This window comes from Silene latifolia, chromosome 3 (assembly GCF_048544455.1).
Source record: "Silene latifolia isolate original U9 population chromosome 3, ASM4854445v1, whole genome shotgun sequence".
Lineage (NCBI taxonomy): Eukaryota > Viridiplantae > Streptophyta > Magnoliopsida > Caryophyllales > Caryophyllaceae > Silene > Silene latifolia.
The window spans coordinates 135,545,539-135,559,648 of NC_133528.1; the positions used below are offsets into that span (position 1 = coordinate 135,545,539).

At 37.6% G+C, this 14,110-nt stretch overlaps 1 non-coding gene across 1 annotated transcript; it reads left to right on the plus strand.

Annotated features, from left to right (window-relative positions):
- The first annotated feature begins 2,525 nt into the window (after positions 1-2,525).
- Positions 2,526-2,632, plus strand: LOC141650763 (small nucleolar RNA R71). Its single transcript, XR_012546779.1, has one exon. It is a non-coding gene; the product is annotated as a small nucleolar RNA R71 (small nucleolar RNA).
- The last annotated feature ends 11,478 nt before the right edge of the window (positions 2,633-14,110 follow it).

A 14,110-nucleotide genomic window follows, 5' to 3' on the forward strand; every position in this document is an offset into this window, starting at 1 on the left:
ACCCGGTTGTGACCCTTGTTGGAATTAGTTCATTCTTATCATTGGTGACTACCGTGACCCCGCCCTTCTTCGGCACAACATGCACCGGGCTCACCCACGCACTATCGGAGATAGGGTATATTATGCTTGCATCATAGAGCTTCAACACCTCCTTCCTAACCACTTCTTTCATAGCGGGGTTAAGGCGGCGTTGAGGCTCAATGGAAGATGCGCTCTCATCCTCCAAGTGAATGCGATGGGTGCAAAAAGAAGGGCTAATCCCCTTGATATCATCAATTGAGTACCCAATGACATCCTTGTATTTTCTCACAACATCAAGCAATTTTTGAAGTTCGGTGTCATTGAGTGCACTATTGACAATAATAGGGTAAGTATCATTAGGGCCAAGGAAAGCATGTTTAAGAGTAGAAGGAAGAGGTTTCAACTCCACTTGAGGAGGCGTGGATCTCTCCTCTTTCTTATCATCTCTTCTCAAACTCTCAAATTCTTTTCGGTCTTCTTCAATTGTTGCTTCCATAGCTAAAGCATACTCCCGGTGCTCCTTGCAATCCTTTACCTTGCCCTCAAGGAACCCTTGCAAACCCTTGTCTTCATCAAATTTCTTCATATCAACCCATTCTTCTACCACATCAATCATATAACAAGACTTTTCTTCCGAAGGCTCTTTCATAGCCTTGTTCAAGGAGAATTCAACCTTTTCTTCACCCACTTGCAAAGAAAGCTTCCCATTCTTCACATCAATCATGGCACCCCCCGTAGCAAGGCAAGGGCGCCCCAATATGATGGGAATATTTGAGTCTTCCGGGATGTCCATTACATAGAAATCACATGGAAATGCAAGTTTCCCCACCTTGAGCGGGACATCCTCCACAAGACCAATAGGGTACCTTACCGACCTATCCGCAAGTTGGAGAGAAACCCTTGTTGGTGAAAGCTCATAACCCTTCAACTTCTTGAAAATTTTTAGGGGCATAAGACTAATGCTTGCCCCCAAATCACACAAAGCTCTCTCGATGTGCACGGTCCCAATCTTACAAGGTATGGAAAAACTCCCCGGGTCTTCAAGCTTTTGAGGAGCTTCGTTCATGAGAATTGCACTACACTCTTTGGATAAGCTCACCGTAGTTGTTGGGCTCAAAGAGTTTTTGTTTGAAATAAGCTCCTTCAAGAACTTGCCATAGCTTGGAATCTCCTTCACGGCATCAATGAAAGGCATGGTAATGTTGATACCCTTCATCATGTCCATGAACTTCCCATACTTTTGTTCAAGTTTGGCTCTTGCCAACCTTTGTGGAAAGGGAACCGGTGGTACATAAGTTCTTACCACTTGTTGTTGAGGCTCTTCAACCACCCTTGTTGGTTCATCAATCACTTTTGGAGTTTCCACAACAATTTCCACAAGCTCATCTTTTCCCTCCTTTTCTTCAATTACCTTAGGAGGTTCAACCACCATTTGAGGTTCAATGACATTGCCCGGTCTACTACTCTTCCTTTTCTTGACAAATTCCCGGTCTTCCAAATCTCTACCACTCCTCAAGTGAATAGCATTCATGGTTTTCGGATTTTCCTCGGTTTTACCCGGGAATTTACCTTGGGAGGCTTGTAGTTGGCTCATTTGGGTAGCCAATTGGGAGATTTGGTTGTCCGTCATCCGTTGAGAAGCTTGCATTTGGGTCCTTAGTTGGTTGATGGATGAGGTTGTCTCGTCATGCTTTTGAGTGGAATGGTTGATGAATTGTGTTTGAGTATTGACAAGTTGGTTTTGGGAAGTCATCAATTGTTCCATCATGAGTTCCAAACTTGACTTAGGTTGGGTGGTTTGTTGGAAAGGTTGGGTGGTTTGTTGGAAAGGTTGGGTGGTTTGTTGGAAAGGTTGGGTGGTTGGTGGGTTAAGTGATTGAAATTGTTGTTGTCTTGGTTGGAAGGTTCTTCCTTGGAAACCCGGTGGACCTTGATTGAATGTAGTGTTTTGTTTTTGAGTTTGGAAGTTTGGTTGTTGTGACTTTTGTTGGAAGGTTGGGTTTTGGACATTTTGAGAGTTATAAGAGAAGTTTGGGTGGGCTCTCAATCCGGGGTGATATTGGTTGTTGTTAAATGCTTGCTTGGCCGTACTAGACTCCCATATCCCGTTCACTTGCTCCATACCACTTCCATCTCCAACCACCAAAGGACACTCATTGGGTGGATGTCCTTGGTCTCCGCAAAGCTCACAACTATAGACTTGGTTTCTCATAGAAGAATTGCTAGATGTTTTGCTTGAGCTCATCAAGGCAACTTGTTGCTTAAGCTCTTCTATCATCTCTTTCACTTCCACATTGTTGGCCGATTCGACCGTTGACTTCCCTTTCCTCTTGTGCCTATCATTGTTCCAATGAAAGGTACGAGAAGCCATTTCTTCAATAAGTTCTTTCGCCGTCTTGTGGTCTATCTTATCCAAAGCTCCCTTCCCCGAGCCGGAATCAAGGTTCATCTTCATATCATTGTTTAACCCTTCATAGAAATTGTTGATGAGCTCATCATCTCCAATACCGTGGTGAGGACATAGCCTTTGGAGGCCCTTGTACCTCTCCCATGCTTCATAAAGGGTCTCATCTTCTTGTTGGGTGAACCCTTGGAGCTCACTCTTGATTCTTGCGGTTCGTTGGGGTGGGAAATACTTGTTGAGAAAAGCCTTAGAGACATCGTCCCAAGTCCGAAGAGAGTCGGGTTCACAACTTTTAAGCCACTCCTTGGCACTTCCCCTCAAAGAGTAAGGGAAAAGCCTAAGGCGTACGGCATCCTCCGTCACTCCATTGGCCTTGAACATGTCACAACTATCCAAGAACTCGTTTAGATGCTCGTTGGGGTTTTCGGTGGCTCCCCCTCCGAATTGATTGCCTTGGACTAGTTGTAGCAAAGTGGCTTTCACATCAAAATTGTTGGCTTGAATGGGTGGCTTCACAATACTCGGATTCACCACCTTTTTCGGAGCCAAGTTATCTCTCATTGGAACCGCGGCCATTGTTACTTCCGTTTCCGGTGTTGCAAAAGGATTTTCGAAAGTTTCAAAGACCCGTGGTTCTCCTTGAAGGTTCTCAATTACTGGATTTTCTTGAGGAATCGGTGTTTCTATAAGCCCTCTTCTACGAAGTGAATTTAGTCTTCTCGCGGTTGCTTCGATCTCGTGGTCAATCGGACGAATTGGATGACCTCTTCGAGTTCTTCTTCTCATGCAAAAAGTCCTACACACTCAAGAGAGGGATTAGTAACAAAAGACTTAGTCTAAACAAGAATGAAAACAATTAATATCTAGCCGAACTCCCCGGCAACGGCGCCAAAAACTTGATGGTTATCAAATTATACCTCGCAAGTGCACGATTTTATCGTTGTACACTATTAAGGGTCGATCCCACAAGGAGTTGAAAAGATTACTAATTGTTCTAATCCGATCGTTTAGCTAAGTCGAAAATAAGAGAGGATGGTTGTTATACTAATGCTACCTAAAATAAAGAGAAATGCAAAATCAAAAACAAGAAAATTAAGCAAACACGAAGGGTAGATTGTAATTCAAATAATTTAAAGGCCTAAGACTCGGTTCTTCCCAAACAACTCGCAATTCCACATGGTTAAATTTCTAGGCTAATCACAAAGGTAATTAGGTGAGGAGGTGACGGCTCTAATTCGCCTAAGACCCCCCTCTCGGGTTCGAAATAGGACACTAGCACTACCCACCAACCCCCCTCTCGGGTTCGAAGGTCGGAATCCCTAACTCAATACCCAACTACCCCAAAAACATGCATTATTCCCAAGGTAGTCCAATATTTGCTAAGGTCTTTAAGCCCCGTCAATTCCCGGGTCATCCCACTCCCTCTCTCGAGGGTCGATTTCAAACGCTAGTTTAGAGGTGTCCTACCCCGGTTCTCCCTTTCGGTCTCAACCGAGGTCAACAATAGGGTCAAGTCTCGGGTATCCAAATCACAACCTAACCAACTCTCGTTGGTGGTCAAGGGTCGTAGTCGACACTACCCAAAAGTCAACCCATAAACCAAGTCAATCCTCTAAACTACCCTCACCAATTTCCCCAAATAATTAGCCTTTATGAAATTCAATTAGTGAAATTACTCATGTTGGGTCAAACCGAGCCTTAGTGGGAGACTACTCACTAATCATGGCTCTAATTGCAAAATAAACAACAAAGATGGAAACTTTGGTCACAAACATGGTGAGAAGATGAAATTCACTACTAAACATGCAACAAACTAACAATGGATGGAAGGAAAGATGATTTAATCTAATAATGAGAGAGATTTAAACCTAAAGACACAATCTTTAATCAAATCAACTCAAAGATTAAGTCTTTGAGGACAACTACCCAATGATGAACAAAAGAAAGAGGAACAAAGGAAAGATGAACAATGATAAGAGAAGCAATGATGAAATTAACAACAACAAACAAACAAACAACAATTTTAACATAAACAATCAAACAAACATCAAAGATGAACAAAATGTAAACAAATGAAAAGGGAGAGAAATAATACCAACAAAATAGTGAAAGAGGAATTTGGATAGAAATAATAAAGAAGGAAATCCTTCAATCTTCTTACAAACCCAAATTCAATCACTAATTGATTGAAGAACTTCTCTAATTAAAGAAAGATTAACAAGGAGATTAAGAAAGTTTAAAGCTTGAAAGGGTAAAATTTCTGGATCTAGGGTTGTGTCCACAAAAGGGTTTAAGAGGGGGTATATATAGGTTATACAAGGATTAGGACTGAAATAGGAAATGGGCTTTGAAACACGCGATTGCACTCCGGCCGGTCGGCCGGCCGCCGGTCATTTGACCGGGTGGGAGATCCCTGGAAGTTTTAAACACTTTTTGAAGTCATCAGATGTGCACGGCCGGTCGGCCGTCGCCGGTCCCCGACCGGCTGGGACATCTTGACTTTGAAGCTTGACTTTTGCCTTTGGAGGACTCCCCACCGGCTAGCCGCCACGGTCATTTGACCACTTGGGGAAGTTTCTGTAACTTCTCTTCATTTCTTGACTCATTGTTCTCCCCCGCTGGCCTGGTGGCTACCATTTGGCCACGGTGGGAATTCCCTTTGGTTGATTTTTGCTTTGGATTGTATACAATTGCGTTCCCAGCCGGCTGACCGGCTGCCGGCCTACCGGCTGGGAGTACTCCTCAGCTTCATTTTCTCCTTCTTCCATGCTTAGTTGATTGGGCTCTTCTTCTAGCTTCAATTCCTCCATTCTCGCCTCAATTCCTGCAAGGGAGGTACAATATCATAGGCATGGGGATTGGGACATGAATTTCAAGCAAGAACATATAAAACCGACTCAAATGAGGTCGGAAAGCATGGAAATAGAAGGGAAAAATGGTGTAAAAGGGTCCTATATCATCGTGGCAAGAGCTACTATAGTATTCTTATGAGTCAATTCTTTTGACTAGAGACTATTCGCCCAAGTTGGCACAACTTCGGATTAGCTTTGATTTATACTCTACGATTTCGTAAATGAGGTCAAACTGGGTACATTTTGGGTTATGATGGACTGTGGCTGAACGAAGGGAATAGGGCGATAGAAATTGTCCACCCTTGTCAGGGTTGTTTGAAATCTCAAGGCCACTCGAGGAGTAGTTAACTGGAAATGCGTGGCCACCCTCGGAAGGTATCTCTGATAGATAATTTCGTTCAGACAGTTAATCTCCAGATCGAGAAAACCGCTCAGGATATGATCAAATGTAACTACGACCTGCAAGACACCTTGCATTGAGTGGGAGATTGTATTAGGACAAGAGAATTGGTGACGCACACTTGTCGAGGACAAGTGGGAGATTGTTGGGAAATGTGTCCTCAACAATAGTGCGATCACATGATTTAAATATCATTATTAAATCTCATATTAAGAATACGTGAGGGATGATTCTTTATACAGTCGACTGACCGTCATTAATCGGTAATGATTGGCTAACTAGAGTTTGACATTACTGTCGTGTGACGGTGGTGGTTAGTTGATCCCTTTAGGTCACACCTATAGGATGAGGCCCAAATAGATATTTAATTAATTGTATGCGATACGAATTAATTAATTCCTTAATTGTGGGAGTGCAATTTTGCGTCTTATTTTAATGTGATTAAATAAGATTAAATTTAGTAGTTAAGTGTTATATTACTAAATTTGTTGAGGTATTATATAAGTTTTGAGGTAGAGGTAATTAGTTATTTAAAGTTACAAGAAGTTATAATTTTAACTAACTAGTAATTATGGGACCCATTATATGATGATATGATGGTAGTATACTACTCAAAAAGTGGAGTGTATATTATATTATTATTTGTAATATTTAAGTGTTAAATGATTACATTAATAATTAAATATGTAAGATAGTTAAACATATGACTTATAAGCATTTGTGGGACAAATGACAAAAGGCAAAAATGGACCAAATAAGGACCATTATTTCGGCCAAAAATAAGAGCAAAAGATGCTCTAGTTTGTCTTGTTCATTTTGTTATAACATAGTGTGATAGAGACATATCTATGACACATCTTACAAGCTAACATCTACACTCTACCTATAACTAAACAAAGAGTAAAAACAAAAAGCCAAGATTCCCTTCATGGGATGTCCTAACCGGTTTTGGGCATTACAAAAGGAGCATTTGGTTGCTCATTTTGCCACTTACTTGGTTTTGCTAGCTTTTTACCTGTTTTTCCTCTCAAGCATTTCCTCACATGCAAATGCAACAAAGCTCTCCATAAATACTAATTCACATCATATATTACTTGAGATAGTAATACAAGATCATTAGTATTATTAAGGTAATATTTCTACTACATATCTAGTTAATATTAGTAGGAATTTTTGGATTCATCTTGGGTGCAATTTATGGAGTGGCTTCTATACTTGAAATCTTAGGAGGATCATCCATCATTATAAGCTCAAGAACAAGTGAAGGAAGGTGACCTTATTTGTGCCCATAATTTCGAACCAACCAACAATGTAAGGAACATTGTTTTTCCTTATAAATCTTTCATTTAGTTATGCATGCACTAGATCTAAAGAACAAATAATTAACAAGTTAATTAGTTCACTATTAGAGGAGTCTAATAATAGGTATATGAACCTAACAAGTGGTATCAGAGCTTAAGGATGTTGCATGCATAATCGGTTATTATTTTTCTTAAAAGGTTAACATATAAAACTAAAAATTTGTGATTTATAAGTATAAGCCACTAAATCACCATGCATTTAATATATTCTGGTCCTAAAATATTTTTAGGTCATTTTTATGATTTATGGAAATTTATTGCTCATTTTAAGGATTTTTGGTCATTTTATTACATTTTTATGACTAAAATGGGAATTAAAATGCTAAAAATTGTTAAACTTCGTTTCTGACCTTGGAAATTTTATATGACCTCACATGCATATTTTACAAGTTGTGTGTAAAAGGACGTGTTAATGAGATTAATATTGCATGATTTATGATTTTTATGAGATAAAAATGGATTAAAAGAGGTAAAATGGTTAAAAATAGTTAAATTTCGAATTCAGCCATGATTTTTAAATATTATGTCACATGCATAATTTACAGAGAGTATTGAAATTTACAGATTAAAAGATTTTCTTTAGCATGATTTATGGATCTTTGAGTAAAAATGCCATAAATAGTGACTATTTTAGCAAATATTAGCTAAAACGTATTGCATGGCTTGAGAAAATTATTTTTAGTTGAATTAATATCCCAATATTCAGATCTAAAGTTGTAAAAATTATTTGATTAATTTTCGGATACTTTATGTATTTTATGAGATAAAACCTATAAAATGCAACTATATTTTCTCAAAATAAATTCGAAAATTTTAACCATGATTTTTGACATTATGAGTGTCATGGAATTATTCGAGAATGTTCAAAAATTTAAAAATTCAAATTTTGAAACTTTTATGATTTAATTTGGATTTATTTCATAAATATTATGTTTTTAAGGTAAAAAATGAGCATAAAATTAAATCAAGTTGAATTATTGTCAAAAAAATTCGTGATGACTGATTTTTGAGTCCTAAAAGGTGTTAGGATAATTAACTTGAGCTTAGATGTGATTTAAGTGTTAATTAGTGATTTTAAAAGGTTATTATCACGCATTTCCATAAAACCGGGTTATATGTACGACATAAGTTAAATAGGGCGATTTGGCACATGATTTTGCATGATAGGTACATATTATAATGCTGCATATTTCAATTTTTGAATGTATTTTATTTATATAATTTTAAATTATGTAATTTTATCTTAGTATGGCCTTAGTTTTAATCAATATTACCCGTAATGAAAGGGAATGTTGATTCGGTTGTAATTTAATGTGATCTCGTATCACTTTTATTTTTATTTTTATTAGTTTTTCCATTTTGCAAATGTATAATAGGAATAGCTTTGTATTTTTATTATTATTTGTAATTATGGAGCATCTTCAAAGACGGTGCAATTCGGAAAGGTGATCCGACAAAGACGGTGTCTTGGGAGGCGTGCCACTAGAAGATTCAAGGGACCAAAGGAGTTGGTTTCCGAATATGTAATAGATTATTTGATTTTCTATTTTAGGAAGGCCATACTAGGAATTTTATTTATTGCTTTGCATTTATTATATGTTACATGCATTGCCAAATCGCCATAACAACACATGCATATCATATCGAGTCCTCGACCGTGTCAATTATAATTATCGTAGTTCACCGCTTTAGTTCACTTAAAACGTGATAGATAATAAATTGACAAGACCTCTCACATATAATAATTGAGATAAAGCCTTACCAAATAGTAGAAACCCATGAAGTACCAATTTCATAAGGGAGTTAATCCGGCTTCACCGTAATACAAACCTTATTACGTTGGCGAAGTGGGGTAGTAAAAATTTATTACATCGAAATTTGGAATGAGCTCAACGGAAGTATTGTTGACCGTAGTCGCATGTGTTCCGGGCTAAAGATGAGAATTAGAGTAATTTTTATCGACCGAGAGTTCTAAAAGTAGAATCGATTAAAAAGTTAATCCACCGAGTTATATTAATAAGGGTTTAATCGGCTCACCGTGCCCGAGTTGATATGAATTTGGATCTCGGAATCATTTATATAGTTGGGTGGAGGTCACTATATAAATGCAATACTTGTAGTTAAATTTACGAGTATTATTAAAACGATAGATGATAATTAATTCCTTCATTTCCTATTTTGTAGTCAAATTTGTTTAATCAACCGCAATGGAAACTCCAATCACGTCCGCATCCACTAGTTCCACCACGCTTACCAATGTGTCATGGCTCCGATCCTTCATGGATCGATGTAAGTTAGAAAAGAATGGGTCTAATTTCGCCGATTGGGACGCGCAACTTCGCTTGGCCGCGCAAGGTGACGACAAGCTTCGTTACCTTACCGAGGCATCTCCCACCGAAATTACTACTAGGTCCACCCCCGCCGCTAGGCAAACCTATGAGGTTTACCTAAGAGAGTCGGCCGCGATCAAAAATGTGTTGATCTTTGCTATGGAGGCCGAACTGCAACGAAGTGCTATAAAGATTAGCACCGCTCATGAGATCTACATGAAGCTTGTGAACATGTTTTAACGAGCTCCTAGGGTCATTCAATATAAGGCGGCTTCCGCATTTTTTGATCTTAACATCAAATAGGGCCAAATGGTGAGCCCTCATGTGCTCAAGTTGATGGAGCATGTTGAGACCTTGAAAATGCATAAGGTGGAAATTCCTAATGAACTTGTAATTGATCGAATTCTTCATTCCCTCAGCAAAATCAAAGCATATGTTCAATTCCGGGTGAATTTTAATATGCAAGATAAGAAGGTTTCCCTTGATGAGTTGCACAAAATGCTTGTGCAAGCCGAAAGGGACATGGGGCTAAGTGTTAGCACCACCAAATATGTGCTCAATGTCAATTATAAGAGAAAAGGAACCTTCAAGAAGAGCGGGAAAAAGGGAAAGAAGCGAACTCCCAACAGGAACATAGCTAAGACTTATGAAGCAAGCTCCTCCAAGCCCAAGTACAGTGCCCCCTCCGGGGACAAGTGCCACTATTGTTGTGGTGTTGGGCATTGGAAGAGAAATTGTTCCAAGTATCTTGGCGACATCAAAGCAGTAAAAGGTTATTCCAGTAGGTATATAACTATCCCTATCTTTTTTGTTTCAATCTCAATTAGTATGTGATACAAGTTGTGATGATTACCGTTTTTATTGTAAATAGGGGCTCCTACCAAGGACAAAGGCAAGGAGAAGCAAGCCTAGAGGATCACGAGGGAAGCTAGCGTAGCCGACCATGGTGATGGATCAATGGAAGCTTGTTTTTATTTGCTTTGTCTTTAATTTTATGATGTATTTCATGTTTTAGAACTATTTTGATTTCCTTGTGTGACTTGGAAATTGGTTTGTATCCTTTAAACACAGGTTGTATTTTGGATATTGGTGATTTGGTTTTCAACCCAAATCACTTGTTTTATTATGTTATTTGTTCTAAGATCATCATCATTAATTACTTGCGTAGAGAAACATTAGATAAACAACTCAAATTGATCAAATTGACGATTATGATGATGGGATCATTATATGTCCATAAGCTATGAATTTGATTCTCCTTATATCATCATTACTAAAAGTAACAACTTACTTATGTAAGATCAATTAAAGTTGTAATGAGTTTTTTAACTCATCAAGTAGGGAAATCACGATACCATATGGACACATTATTCTAAACGGATGGTCAACCATGAGATACCCAGAATAGAGAGTCTATTAAACCAAATTACATGGATCAGACTGTCATATTACATAAATCAAACTGCCATGAAAAGGATGGCCTTTTGAAAGCTAATACATAGTCTAGATAAACTCCTAATACTCCGATAAATATATATGTTTGTAACTCACAAAGCTATCTCTCAAGAAGATGGATGTATTTCTGAGAGATAGAGTGGGAGAAGATTGTATCGTCACAAACATCTCTTATAGTTGAAAAGTTACTTTGTGAAAGTAATAGAATTATAGAGTGGGAGTTGGTATTGAACTATAGTCTATGAAGATAGAATGAGAGTATAGTTCAGTGGGAGTTTATCGCACATGTCTCATTGTTTAAAAATATTACTTTGTGAAAGTGAATGTATCATGACCTTCTTACATACGAGCCGAAGCATTACAATCCGAAAATTGTTACTCAAGAGTAAATTTATTTTAGGCGCGGGCCTCCTCAAAAGTAAATTAAACTCGAGAGTACACAAATGCATAAGATTTACATGAAGATGTTGATCAAAATAAATTGTGTTAGGCATTGCCGCATTTCATTCTAATGAAGAATGGCAAATAAAAATTCGCTTTTCTAAAATGGGAATTTAGAGAAGGAAGTGTTTGAAACACGAAACCTTAGATGAAGATCTAAGAATCCTAACATATTATGCGAAGCTTTCTTAAGTAAACCTAGGATGGTCTTAAGCAATCATTAAAGGATTATACTTTACGTTCATGTGATTATAGTGAATTGTTTCATTCACATGATTGAAGAATCATGATATACATGAAGTTAAGTGGGAGCTAGAATTGTTTCTCTATGTCTTATATGTTGATAACATATTAATTATTGAGAATAATGTACCAATTCCCTCTTCTGGCAAGAGAGATTGGAAGACTAGGGAAAGGTGCAATATACTTTAGATTACCGAATCTAAGTGAGAGTATATTTGGATAGAGTTGAGAGTCTTATGAGGATAAGATCTTTCGTATCTGTTGTACATCAACAATGTCAAATAGGCTATTCATGTTGATAAAAGTGGAATTACTATGATGGAGTCATAGTCATTCACTAAACCTATTAAGTTGTTGATCACATGGAATCAATTCTAATGTTTCCGCCATTAGAATGATCATGTATGCCAACAGACGCACGTGTCATGATGTGATATATGCTGAGAGCACAATAAGTCAATTAAAGGGATAATTCCCACATTATGGCTTGTTAAAGCCTTAAATAACATCCTCGAGATTCCTGAGAAGAATTAAGGATTCGTTCATATATGTTTGGATGATTAACTAAGTAATGTGTTGAAGGGTTGCACAGACTTTATTTTCCAAACTTAAAAGGATTTGAGGAAATCCTAAGTTAATGTTATTGACAAAGGAGTAAGAAACTAAGAAAAGTGTTTTAGTTTCGCGCATTGCAGATTCTACAAAAGGAATCTAAGTAAAATTGTGATAAAATAGTCAACGAAGGGATTAAGAGTGAATCTCTCCACAAATGACTTTATCACAAGTTATGCGATAACAGTGAAAGCTTCTTTCAAGTTAAAGAGCTCAAGTCTAGTAAGAAGTCTAAACACATACTTTGAAAAATTCATGTCATTAGAGATGACATTGAATTGAAGGAAATAGCAATTGATAAAGTTGGAATCTATGGATATCGGGTATATCTGCTTTCCAAGCTTTTATTCCTCATAAACTGGTGTTATTAATACACTAAAGATTATAGAATATGAAGTAGTAATAGTGTATTGACTATTTATATGTGATTATCACATTTATCGTTTGAGTTTTATTAAAACTCACCCGCTACCTTGAGTTGTCGTATCCGAATGGGTTGTAGAGACAAATTGAACCCCATTAAAGTGAACTGGATTGACATGGTATTCGCCCCTTGTTACTTATATGAGGTGACGTCTCGAAGTGACTAGAGTGTGATGCGATTGATGGCAAGTTCAAGTGCCATAGAGTCATATGGGATGACTAGTCGATCACATAGGCAGACTGTATGGGATATTCTGTCGGGCAGTGACCGCTTATAGAGTTCTGGTAATTCAAAAAGCCTGGTCGTGGCAAGAGCTACTATAGTATTCTTATGAGTCAATTCTTTTGACTAGAGACTATTCGCCCAAGTTGGCACAACTTCGGATTAGCTTTGATTTATACTCTACGATTTCATAAATGAGGTCAAACTGGGTACATTTTGGGTTATGATGGACTGTGGCTGAACGAAGGGAATAGGGCGATAGAAATTGTCCACCCTTGTCAGGGTTGTTTGAAATCTCAAGGCCACTCGAGGAGTAGTTAACTGGAAATGCGTGGCCACGCTCGGAAGGTATCTCTGATAGATAATTCCGGTCAGACAGTTAATCTCCAGATCGAGAAAACCACTCAGGATATGATCAAATGTAAGTACGACCTGCAAGACACCTTGCATTGAGCGGGAGATTGTATTAGGACAAGAGAATTGGTGACGCACACTTGTCGAGGACAAGTGGGAGATTGTTGGGAAATGTGTCCTCAACAATAGTGCGATCACATGATTTAAATATCATTATTAAATCTCATATTAAGAATACGTGAGGGATGATTCTTTATACAGTCGACTGACCGTCATTAATCGGTAATGATTGGCTAACTAGAGTTTGACATTACTGTCGTCTGACGGTGGTGGTCAGTTGATCCCTTTAGGTCACACCTATAGGATGAGGCCCAAATAGATATTTAATTAATTGTATGCGATACGAATTAATTAATTCCTTAATTGTGGGAGTGCAATTTTGCGTCTTATTTTAATGTGATTAAATAAGATTAAATTTAGTAGTTAAGTGTTATATTACTAAATTTGTTGAGGTATTATATAAGTTTTGAGGTAGAGTTAATTAGTTATTTAAAGTTACAAGAAGTTATAATTTTAACTAACTAGTAATTATGGGACCCATTATATGATGATATGATGGTAGTATATTACTCAAAATGTGGAGTGTATATTATATTATTATTTGTAATATTTAAGTGTTAAATGATTTTATTAATAATTAAATATGTAAGATAGTTAAACATATGACTTATAAGCATTTGTGGGACAAATGACAAAAGGCAAAAATGGACCAAATAAGGACCATTATTTCGGCAAAAAATAAGAGCAAAAGATGCTCTAGTTTGTCTTGTTCATTTTGTTATAACATAGTGTGATAGAGACATATCTATGACACATCTTACAAGCTAACATCCTACACTCTACCTATAACTAAACAAAGAGTAAAAACAAAAAGCCAAGATTCCCTTCATGGGATGTCCCAACCGGTTTTGGGCATTACAAAAGGAGCATT